Genomic DNA, 13418 nt, shown 5'->3' on the forward strand with positions numbered 1-13418 from the left:
CTATATTTTTCTATTACCTAAGCAATGTGTACTTTTAAATATTTCTCCTGGAACTTGCTCTCCAGGCAGGCCTCCAGGGCATGATTAATACACCTTCTCAATCTTTGACTCTAAACCACATGACAACCAAAGCCTCTGAAACATTTACTTAAAGCCTATATCTATATCTGTATCTCTAGACTCCACAATCCAACCTAAACATGTTTACCATTCACTTTGGGCTTCAAGTGTGTATGTACTTGTAATTTATATATCTCATTCCTCAGTTCACCTTTCAATGGGCATCAAGCTACATGGCAATCATCTGTTCTGCATTCCAATGGTATTGTTTTGAGGTGAATGATTTCTCGAGAAGATTAGTTCAAGTTAGGATCTCAGTGTTAGCCACTCTTTTATAATCTATATTATTTGTCATAATTATAATTTTCACCTGAAACTGGTGACTTTACTAAGAAATGGAGCCAGGTGAGCCAAGGTTTTGAGCCAGTGCTCCTAAGCGATTTGATGGCTCCTTCAACCCACAGTAGTTTGCAAGTACTTTCTTGTAGGTCTCTTTGAAGAAATGAGGTCTAGAATAACCTCAACAGCCAAAAAACCTCCAACTAAAGCCTTACAAAACAAGTCTATGTGTCTATATGAGCAAAGTTCAGGCTACCAGATATGATAACAGATATGGACATAGCCTATTGTTATAATCACTTCTTCCTTAATGTGAGGACATTTTAACAGAACAGAGGTAAAAACTACCCACTGAGGATGTGCATTGCTAGAGTTAAGCTAAGAGGAACTTAGAAAAGCTAAATTTAATTTTTTAAAGACAAGACTATTGAGCAAATCTCTTTTGAATAGTTCAGACAGCTCCATGGTATCGCCTTGGTCAAAATGACAGCTCATCAAGATGGAGGACAGATATCATGCCAATTTATTTTATATTTACAACATCTGAACATGAGGGAAGTAAAACAGACTTTCTTCAATTAGTGGTTCTATAGTGTCTGTTACAAATCCATATTTCTAGACTTCCTCCCTGGAGACTCTGGATAATGTGTCAAAATGGGACCAGAAATCTCTGTCCTTAAGAAAGCCCCCTTTTTAGGTAAATTATTCTCATGTTTGGTCAAGTTTGGGAAATGCTGTCTTGTTTATAATTTGTGAAGAAGAAAAGATGGACAAAAACTCCTGTCTGGGTTAGAAATCATCAGGGCTTATAAAAATTAGTTGATGCCTAAAACTGAGCAGCAAAATACAGAACCACTAAAATGAAAGATTTAGTTGGTTCAAACTCTCAGGACTTGATGTTGTACCTCTTACATAAAAGGTCAAAACAGGAATAGATACTGGTAAGCAGGAGCTAGTGTCATAATTTAAGAAGTGAACAGAGCCCTAACCGGTTTGGCTCAGTGGATAGAGTGTCGGCCCTCGGACTGAAGGGTCCCAGGTTCGATTCCAGGCAAGGGCATGTACCTTGGTTGCGGGCACATCCCCAGTAGGGGGTGTGCAGGAGGCAGCTGATCGATGTTTCTCTCTCATCGATGTTTCTAACTCTCTATCCCTCTCCCCTCCTCTCTGTAAAAAATCAATAAAATATATTTTTTAAAAATCCTAGAACTCTGTTGGTGCTCAATATGTATTTATTAAAAAAAAAAAAGAAGTGAACAGAATCAAAAGCATGGACAAAGCTGATACATTATTTTATCCAACCTAAGTTGCTTTTTTCTTTTCTTTTTGTAAATGGCACCGTAAGTTTATGTATAACTTAGAAAAATATTACTATATACTGCTTTCTTATCAACTGAATATTTTATTTTATATTTATAAAAATAGCTCTTTTAGACTTAGATAAAGCCTTTTTTATTTAATGTTGGTTTTTTAAATTGATTTCAGAGAGGAAGGGAGAGGGAGAGAGAGATAGAAACATCAGTGATGAGAGAGAATCATTGATCAGCTGCCTCCTGCCTGCCTTACAATGGGGATTGAGCCCACAACCCAGGCATATGCCCTGATTAGGAATTGAACCATGACCTCCTGGCTCTTAGGTCGATGCTCACCATTGAGACACACCAGCTGGGCAAGCCTTTTGTAATATACCTTTCATTAACATGCTCTCTCCCAGGCCTCATACCTGCCTTTTTGATGTGCACAAGCAACATCCAGTATGTCATCACTGTGGCCTGACCGATAGCAATGATAAGAAGCCATTTAGTACAGTGCAAGTTCAGAGATGTAAAATGTGGAAAAAGGTATCTCAGAAGCAATTAAACAAGGTTAGGGGACTTGGGATAGAGTTAGGTATCACTATTTAAGGTCAGACCAAGATACGATCAGAATATACTACATGTGATCCTGCAATAAATTCACCTGGGGACATGGGTAGCAAATGAGCAGACACAGAATTAGGTGATTTAAATTGGTAGACAGGTAAGTTAGAGCTCAATGCCAGAGTCACAAAAAAAAAGCATGCCGGTGACGATTTGGCATGTCGAAGCCAAATGTATTTTATGAATCTATCTGACAACAAATAGATCTTGAGCAAACAGAAGAATGTTTATTTGTTATCCTAAGTTTGTATTTATTACAACACACTTTTACTCATTTGATTTGACCCTCTCAGCACCCCCAGGTGGTAAAGGAAGGAGCCCCATTCAGAGAGGAGGAAGCTGAGCCTCCACAGCGAGGCATTTTATCTTAGAATCACACATCTGGTGAGAATCAGAATCGGATTCCAACTCTGGCTTTCTGACATTTGGCTTTACCACAGGAAAGACTGTATCATCTGTTATCATCGAGTATGACAACCAGTCCGTGATTTGATTCTGTGAGTCCAGATGAGCCAAAGTTGGGCACTTGAGTAAGTAGAGGTATTCTCAGATTCATTTTTTGTTATATATATATATTTGATTTCAAAGAGGAAGGGAGAGGAAGAGAAAGAGAAACATCAATGATGAGAATCATTGACCGGCTGGCTGCCTCCTACATGCCCCCCTACTGGGGATCGGGCCTGAAACCCCAGCATGTGCCCTGACGGGGAATGGAACCATGACCTCCTTCCTGGAGGTCAACCAATGAGCCACACTGGCCATGCTCAGATTCATTCTTATTGTTGGATTTTACATGTAATCAGGATCAAGTACCATGTCCCAGAGGGAGTGGTCTGAACAAAATGTTCCTAATATGACAACTGCTTAGGTAGGCAGACACAACACTCAATGCCAACAACTGGGTTTATTTATCTTGCCCAGAACTCAAAGGCTGAATGGCATTAGATTTCATTGTAATAACCTCAAGAGACCCAGTTTCCTCATTAGGGGAAATGTGATCCACATTGCAGCACTGTGAAATCAGAGATAATGAATATAAAATATCTAGCACACTATCCAGAAAAATGGTAGGTATTAGTAATACTAATATTTACTCAATGGTTTTATTTTTGCTCATAGTGATGGCTACATTGATTCAATGTATGTCAATTCTACATTAAAATAATTCATAAAAATAATTGCACATTTGAGGCAACATAACATGGTAATTAAGGCTATGGCTTTTGATCACAAACAATCTTAACTGGACTGATTAATCTTAGCTTCGTGATTTTAGGCAAGTTACTTAACTTCTCTGTGCCTCAGCTTACTCAATTAGAACATGGGAGTTATAGAATCTGCCTTGCAGGATTGGGTTGAAAATTAAATGACATAAAAGAAATAGCTTAGGTACATAATAGGCGTACCTAAATCTTTGTTTAAATGAATAAACTTTTATGTAGGCTTTAACGCATGTAATTTCCAAATGAAGGATCGACAGCCATGTTCCTAACAAGGGGAGGAAACGTTACTTTTAGTAGTCCATGTGACTCGTAAGGCACCCTAGAGAATGGCATGCACGGTTCAAAACTGGGTCAGAACCCAGCTTACACATCTAAATAAGGACCCAGTTCAAAGATTGGGGCTCCTTAATTAAGGGGGAAGCTAGGTCTTTTGGAGGACATTTTTATGTTCTGCAACTGATGTATAATATGAAGCTTTCCCCCAAATCAAGCCCAGAAAGACCTGCATCCATTGCTAATAACATGACTGTTATCAGAGCAATAGGGAAAGGAGAACACTATGAAGCTCACCCCCAGAACCCCCAAATACCATCATAGTCTCTGGTCAGAACGGGGCTTATGGAGATCAAGTGACAGGTAGGATCTTGATCTTGGTTTATTTCACAATGGATCTGATGGGAAAGAAGACTTGACCCTACGGTCATTTCCTCACTCACCAAATAGATTGTAGGAATAAACATATTTGCTACCTGGCAGAAAAGCCATATTGGTTTCCTGACCCACTAAGTAAATGGTATTTTAGTAGAAAAAAACAAAAAACAAATAGAGGCCCTCAAAACTGACCCCCCCCCCAGCCATTCTCCTACTATCTCCAGATAGGAAACCAAAAGCAGTGCCACATTTCTAGGCAATGGCAGATATTGGGATGATTTCATTGGCCTCTTTGGTTAGTGAAAGCCAGATGAGTCGTAGACTATGACTGAATTATTATAAATTTAATCAGGCGGTGATGTCAATTACAGCTAAGATGTTAGATGTGGTTTCTTACGGGAGGAAATAAACCTTGTGGTATTGACCTAAATCAGGCTCTCCAAGGTGTCCCAGTAACGATCATCCAAAGCAGTTTGCCTTCATGCGGCAGAAATCACAATCTGACCTCAGGGCTGTGCAAACTCCTGCTTTCTGATACAATGCAGCCCAGACACCATGACCGCCTTATATGCCACAGTGGTTGGCCAGACAGTGTCCTGACCCTGTTTAAATACTCAAATTAGGTAATTCAGGATCATTTAATGAAAGGACTATTTATTACAGCGAAGGGATGGAAAACACAAGATCATTACCATCCTTAGATCCTTTACTGGGTTGAATGGTGTCCTTCCCAGAACCTCAAAATGTGACCTTATTTTGAAATAGGGGTTCTGTGGGTGTAATCAAATTAAGACGAGGTCATATTGGATTAGGGTGAGCTTAAACCAATATGCCTCGGGTCCTTATACGAAGGGGAAAAAAATGGAAGCACAAACACAGATACATAGAGAAAACTCCATGTGATGATGGCAGCAGAGATTGGAGTGATGCACTCTAAGGAATGCCAAGGATTGCTGGCAGAGACCTGAGGCTGGGACCCACATGGTGTGTCCAAAAAAGGAACGAATCCTTCCTATACTTTGATTTTGGACTTCCACTTCCAAAACTGTGAGAATACATTTCTATTGTTTAATCCACTTGGTTGTGGTACTTTGTTAGAGCTGCCCCAGAAAACGAACACAGACCTGAATGGACAACGCGTGGGTAGTTACGGGAACCCAGAGAGAACAGCCGCAGCTGTAAGAGGGGGCTGCCTGATAGGCACTGTCGTCTTTAAAAGAGGGGGGTGGCCAATCTGCTGCAACCCTGTGGCGAGGGAGCCAGGAGGGAAAAACTGATCTGAAACTCTCCCCGTCTCTGGCCACTGCATCCCATTGGCCAAACACAACTGGGAGCCAAAGGGCAAGGAACATGTTGAGGAAATCAATCAATCCGCCTCATGGCACACAGAAGAGTGGAGGGTACATCTGAGGTGAAAATGGAAAATATTCCGCACGCTGGTCTGTTACCTTATTATGGGTTAGTTGGGCCTGGTGAGAGACCATAGCCAACAATTGCTTTCGTAAGAGCCCTGCACTTCAGATGAGAGGAGATAAAGCCCACATTACTTCAGGTGCTGCCTGCCACATGGATGCCATTTCTAGCCCGGGGCACCTTGAGACATTTCCCTTGTGGGTGAGAGACAAGTTGCTGTACCTGCTCTTTCCCACTGCAAAGAAAGAGGCACACAGTTCAATTGGCCCCTTTACATTTTGGAGGCTACATATTACCCCATTTGAGCATGCCACTCCAATGCATTTACCACCCAGCTGTCAGGCTGCCGGTGTGGGGGGCTTGAAGTAAGGAAAGCCTTAGCAGCAGGTCCAGGCTACATCTGGGCCTTATGCCTCCATAGGGAGTGGAAATATCTATAGCAGACAGCCATGCCCCATTTGGAGAATCACCGTTCAGACCTCTAGGATTTTTTGTAAGACCATGCCTTGTTCTGCTCACGACACTTCTTGATTCAAAAAGCTGCTCCTGGTTGGCTATTGGGTCCAGGCAGATACTCAGTGGCTGACCACAGAATACCAAGTAACTATGTAACCTGAATTGCCCATCGTCAGCGGTTATCTGATCTACTGAATTATAAAGTTGGGTGTGTGTGGCAGCGTTCTGTCATTAGGTGAAGAGTGTATTCGAAGCGGGGCCCTTGCAGGTCAGGAAGCACAGGTAGATTTCATAAGCATATAGCCCAATGCCCCACAGTACCTGCCCCTACTGCTTTGCCACCTCTCCTGGAACTCATATCTATGATCTTACGGAGACTCCCTATCCAGTGGTCGGCAAACTCATTAGTCAACAGAGCCAAATATCAACAGTACGACGATTGAAATTTCTTTTGAGAGCCAAATTTTTTAAAACTTAAACTATATAGGTAGGTACATTGTTATTAACTTAATTAGGGTACTCCTGAGGCTTAGGAAGAGCCACATTCAAGGGGCCAAAGAGCCGCATGTGACTCTCGAGCTGCAGTTTGCCAAACACGGCTATAACCAGTTAACAGAAGAGGGAAAGCATGGCTTAGTTCGAGTGGGCTGACCCCACTCTGGCCTACTTTATAACATCAGTGGTGAAGGAAATCTTCCCAGAGGGCCCAACGTCAGATGGCACATCTGGTCGTCCACCTCGTGTGGGAGGATGAAATGTGCATCTACTCTGATTTATGGGCAGTGGTGACGGGGATTTGGAAAGAACAGTGCTGGAGAACTGGCCATCAGGCCACTGGAAAGACAACAGGGATGTACCTCTTGAGATGGGCACAGACTTTGACTATAAGTGACCTTTGATGACAATAGTTTTACACAAGGTGTTTTGGGTGAGAAAGTTCTTAGTGAATACTTCACAGTAGATAATAAATGGGTTAGTGTCCTTTACGCTAGTCCCTAGTCCAGAGTTACGCATGTGAGCTAAAGGGAAATGTTCCTGCATGGGTGGCCAAACACCCCCATTGGAGAGTGTTGAGGAAAAATAATTTTTCTCCGCATTTAAAGGGGGGAAAGGCAGCTGTCCTTCTTACCTACCTGCATACTTCGGTATGTAAATAAAAGCTTCCCGGGAGCCAAATAGAACCACTGGTCTCACCACCTCTCAGCTTTTACTGTTTAGAGACCCACTGATAACTTAGAACTTCTTCCTTCTGGGAAGGGCAGTTATGTGTCCTCATGGAAAAGTTACATATTTCATAGTTAGATGTCTCCTAGTTCCCAGGCATCTCCTCCTTGAAATGTAAATTCCTAAGAAGAAGTTCCAGTCTTGCTGGCAACATGGGGACTTAGGAACCGAGATGTAGTCATTTGACTTTCTCCAAGAGGTAAGAGGAGTTTTTCTAGACTTTCAGGCCAGGGCAATTCACTAGACACAGGGCTTCATATCGAATCTCATGGTATGTGAAGATGTTTCTGTGGGTCGAGGACATTTTATAGGAACACTGAGCAGGAAAGTTTTATTTGCCCACAGACAGATCTTACGGTCAAAAAGTACCACAAAGAAATCTTTAACATCATTCAATAACCTGATTTTAAGTTTTAGTAAAATGATTGATGCTGCCAATTTAAAATTTTTACATAAAAATTATGTTTAAAACAAATAAATAATTATGTTCATATAAATAGATGGTAAGATTTTTCAGTGTAAGAAAGCAGAGATACAAGTATAACATCAACAAAGAATAGTAGTAGCAAGGCAATCCTAAATTTGATTGGGAAAAACCAGTATGAAGTCATGACATATTTTCTGCTTTAAAAAACATTTCCTAGTTCTCTCCACTAAAAACACCCAGAAAACAGGACAATCTAGTAGAAACAAGTAAGAATGGGAGTCCCTTTGTCTCTTCTAATCACTACTCACCTGCACGGGTACCCACTCTCCAGATTTCTAACACACAATCGTTCTGCCATGTTTTAAGCTTGTTATCGAGGGGGCAGCACAGTACAAACTCCTTTGTGCCTGTCTTCTTTAACTCTGCCTTACATTTGTGAGATGCATTCATGTTGTCGTGTGCATTTTTAGTTTGTTCATTCTCATTGCAGACATTATTTGACTGTATGAATATACCACAATTAATTTATCCCTTCTACAGTTGATGGACAGTTTCATTGTTTCCAATTTGGGATATAACAAATAGAGCTTCTATCTTTTTATGTCTCTTATTGAACATATGGTACCTTTTGGTTGAACATATGTGTTATACACCTATTTATTGTACATGTGTCACATATGTTCATATATGGAGGAGAGTGACTGCTGGCGATAGGCATGAATATTTTCAGCTTTAATAAATACTGCCACCCAGCTGGAGTGGCTCAGTTGATTGAGTGTCCTTCTGTGCAGCCAAAGGTTGCTGGTTTGATTCCCAGTCAGGGCACATACCTGGGTTGTGGGTTCAATCCCCCGGTTGAAGCATGTACAGAAGGCAACTGATTGATGTCTCTCTCTCTCTCTCTCTCTCTCTCTCTCTCTCTCTCTCAATGTCCTTGGTGAGGATAAAAATAATAAGTAAATACATAGATAACTGTCATCCAGTTAATTAAAACAATCAAGCATTTATATTACCTTTTCTATAAAAATTGAATTTCAAGTTAACAAAATAGTTCATAAGGGAAAGTTTCTATTCACAAAAAACTTCTTCTAATAAATGAGGAGAAAATGATAAGTTAGAAGATGAACATTTTACAAACCCTAATAAAGTCATGGGTCTACGCAAAGATTGTCATAAGGAAATGCTAAAACCATTGGATAGAAGAGAAATGGGAAACTTTTAAGTGGCTAGATTAGGTCAGCAGCATCTAAACCAATTGATATTAACATATGAAGCTGGGAGAACACAGATATTATGTATGTCCTCATGTGATACAAAGAAGAGTTTCCTTATAAAATATTCTTGCCAAAGATTGAACCTAATGCTAATCAGACCTCTAGATCTAACAATCATTTATTAAAATGCAGGAAAAAAGAAAGATTTAATGATACTACAAAAAATTAATCAGCAAATCTAGAACGTGGTAAATCTTAAGGAAAATTGAACTCGTTCCTCCAACAAATTAATGGTATTTTTTTTTAAGGGGGGGCTTACACTTAGGCTTACCACCCAAATACAATATATGGATTCATGTAACTCTTACTTTGAATAACTTAAATATTTTTGAGACAATCAGGGAAATTTTAATATAGACTGGGTATTGGAGGATATTGGGAAATTGTTGCTAATATTTTTAGGTATAAAAATTGGTATTGTGATAATGTTAAAAAAAATTCATTAAAATATTTACCAGGAAAATGATTTATAGGTATTCTTTAAAATATTTCAGCTTATTAAAGAAGTGGAAAAGGCAGATTAAACAAGACTGGCAAAATACCATTGATTGCTGAGGCAAGCTGCACATTAGTTTTCATTACTATTCTCTATGTATGTTTTAAAATTTCCATGATAAGCATGACTTTAAATTTTTTTAAAATAAGGTTTCTAGTGATATAAGATAAAATTTGTGCTTCACTGAAAAAGTATGAATTGAGTAGACTCAAGCATATCAAACTCACGGCCTGCAGGCCACATGTGGCCCACAACGAATATTTTTGCGGCTCCGCCAATATAACAGTATGTAAGAAAAGTTTTAATAAAAATTTTGTTACTTAATTTTCATAATATCCTGTTATACATAATTATTAATAATGAACTACAATGTTCGCTAATGACTGATTACTATAATCATGTTGCATTCATTTCCCTTACACGCCTTACACGCAGGCGCACCATTTCTCTCCACTGATACTAGCAGCGAATATTTTAGCAGCCGATTGCCTCGTCGTCATTAGTCTTGTACTGACTTGTTTGGTGTGCGCAACAGGAAATATTTCGCTTTCGAGAACAAGAAAAATAGGTTTATTTGCGTTACACTTATTAATTTGTGCAGTTATTCAGTGTCTGGTAAGTTAATGTTCAAGAAAAAATATTAATGTTTATTAAAATGTTCTATTATTTTATGTTAACGATGACTCATTTATTTCAGCCCTTTGAATTCAGCATGTCTCTATAAAAATAAACCTACGTTTCTATGAAAATTGAAGCTTTTGTTTTTTTGCGGCCACAGAAACTTCAACCTTGTTCATTTGGCCCGTATTAGATTTTGAGTTTGACATGCTTGCTCCAGACGATACTCTGGATTATCTAGTTCTGATTCTATCTAGGCTATTTCACAAGTCTGTAAATTGTAGGTGATTGAAAGCAATGGCAAATAATTCTTGTCTAAGAGCATGCAAAATTTGTCCTACCTGGTGGAGTTTCAACTGACCTCCCTCTCTCCCTCCAGCGGTTACTTTTGCCACCATTTGCACATTTATTTCAACATCCTTTATTCCATAGAAATGTGTGCTGTTTTGATTTCTTCTTTGACTCTCTTATGACATCTTTCTGGTTCGTTGCTTATAAGTGAAATAAAGTCTTTAACACATGTTCATTTTGATATCTACATGAGTCCTAATTTTACCCCATTTTAAAAGTTATCTCTTAACAATAATAAATAGTATTTACATCTTTCTTGTGAAGCTGAAAGTAAACTAATTGTTATACCTATAAATGTATTACCTGCTAATGATTAATTGTTAAACAACTTCAGCATAAATTGTAGGTTAGTTGTGCAAATATGAACTAACTTTTCCTCCCATCTATGTTTTTGTTTCTTCATACCATTAGTTCCAGAAGCCCCTTTGGAATCTTTGCAGTAGAGGCCTGGAAGCATTTGCAGTGAGCATGAGAGATCACCAGCATAAAACACGAGCATAGCGACATTGAAAACACTTCAAAACAAAAATTGAGTAACATCTTCTGAAAACTTGTGCCAGGAATTCTAAAAATGTTATATATGTAGATTCAAGGTAGATTGTTGAAACACACAAGCATGGTCTTCAGTATTTCACAAAACGTGACGCACTCTTTTCTTCCATGCCACTAACTGCAGACATTGGAATGGCTTCACTTCACATTTTTGTTACAGATATCCTGCCACCTCCTGTGAATTTAGAAGCCGTCTCTCATGGCCCTCTGGGCTCCATCTTGGTTTCATTTTCATCCAGTTCAATGGCAATGAACTCAACCAATAAGTAAACATTCTTTCGTGTTTATAAGTTTCACAAATGCAGACATACATATAGCTCACTATCCACATATAGCTCACTTCCATAAAAGGATACCATAACCGATATTATAGCTATGTCAATGATCTCTCACTAAACTTTCTGTCCAATTTCAAAAAAATCAGATGCCAATTGTTAAGGACAAGTAGAAGAATATGTTGAAAATCAAATTGAAAGAGAAGAAAATATGCTACCTGTGATTTATCTTTCTCCAACTGGCTTATTTTGCTTAGCATAATGCTCTCCATGTCCATCCATGCTGTTGCAAATGGTAAGGGTTCTTTCTTTTTTATAGCAGCATAGTATTCCATTGTGTAAATGTACCACAGTTTTTTAATCCACTCATCTGCTGATGGGCACTTAGGCTATTTCCAAATCTTAGCTATTGTAAATTGTGCTGCTATGAACATAGGGGTGCATATGTCCTTTCTGATTGGTGTTTCTGATTTTATGATCTCACTCATTTTTGGAATATAATGAACAACATAAACTGATGAACAAAAATAGGTCCAGAGACAGAGAGAAGGTGGAGGGGGGGGGGGTGGGAGGGAAGAAATCAACCAAAGGACTTGTATGCATGCATATAAGCATAACCAATGGACACAGACACTAGGCGGGTGAGGGCATGTGCTGGGGGGTGGGGGTGGCTGGGGAGAGATCAATGGGGGAAAAAGGAGACATGTAATACTATATGTAATACTTTAAACAATAAAGACTTAAAAACTGAAAAAAACCATTTTAAAATAAATGTTATTTCAACTTAAAAAAACTATTAAAAAGGGAAATATGCTGCATGTACACTCACTTGTTAATTTACTTTTAAACACTTTAAACTACTAGAGAAGACTGGCTTCCCTTATACCAAGTAAGGCTTTCTATGGTCTATTCCTTTTGACTGGCACTTTCTTCCTGCTCTCAGCCCCCCTCTCTTTCACCTGGTGAACGTTCCCAATGCGCCCCCTCAGGCCAAGCAAATGTCTTCCCTCAGTGAAGCCTTCCAGATGCCTGAAGCAGAATCAGGTAGCCTTCCTCTGTGCTCTCTCAGCGCTCTCTCCATACCTCCTTCAGAACAGTTTTACCCCAAAAGCTTCCCAACTCACTCCAAGTAAAGACCGAAGCTCTATCCCTCACTTGCAATAGCTTTCTCATTGGATTCCGATTATGTTTTCTACTGGCTTCCCAGCTCCCTCGGAATGGAAGTCAAAGCCTGCAGCCCTGATATCCCTGGGCCAGCTTCCTCACCTCCTTCTGGTGTTTATTCAGTCCTCACCGCACGTGCTATCCTCCTGTCTTGCTACATTCCTCCATTTCACTTATCGATAGCTCTCATACCATATCTTCATTATTTACTTGTTTATTTTCTATCTCCCTCTACAAGAATGGAAACTCCCTGAAGCTTGGGGCTTTTGTCTGTTTTGTTCGCAGGTGTACCCTCAGTACCTGGAACAAGGTCTGGACACGGTAGTCGCTCAGTAAATACTGTTTTAATGAATGAAATGGCAGCCTCTCTCACCACCCTCTGAGTTTCTCAAAGGCAAAAATTTGGTTTTGTTTGGGCAAGTCTAGCATGTTCCTGTCACATAATATATATTCAATAGAAATTAGTCTCATGGATTCCCTCTTGGGGAGACAGGCCAATTCTAGGATAGTTGCAATAGATAGATCAAGAAATGGCCAATTTGACAACCTTTTTGGTTTGTACATCATTGCGTTGCTTCATCTTAGATAAGAACATTGGACTTGTCTATAGCGAGACTGGAAATGGGGGTGAAGTCCAACAGCGGAAGTATATGGTGTCCAAAAAATTTTTGGCACTTGCTAGTCATTTATACAGGGGTAGGCAAAAGTAGGTTTACAGTTGTAATACAAATAAAAAGCACGATAATTAATAAATAATAATACAAGAATAAACTGTTTCGAGTGCTCACAACTGGAAACCTATTTTTGCCCACCCTTGTCTGTATAGGTAACTAACAGGGTGAAGGCCAAGAGCTGAGAAGACTTGCCTGGATTTGGAGGAAGGGGCGAGGGGGCATTTCGCTCTCCCAAATCTTGCAGTACCCTCCCCAGCCCCACCACGAGTCACATTTATTGCAAATCCGGGACTACGAGGGGG

The sequence above is a fragment of the Myotis lucifugus genome, unplaced genomic scaffold (assembly GCF_000147115.1).
Source record: "Myotis lucifugus unplaced genomic scaffold, Myoluc2.0 scaffold_77, whole genome shotgun sequence".
NCBI lineage: Eukaryota > Metazoa > Chordata > Mammalia > Chiroptera > Vespertilionidae > Myotis > Myotis lucifugus.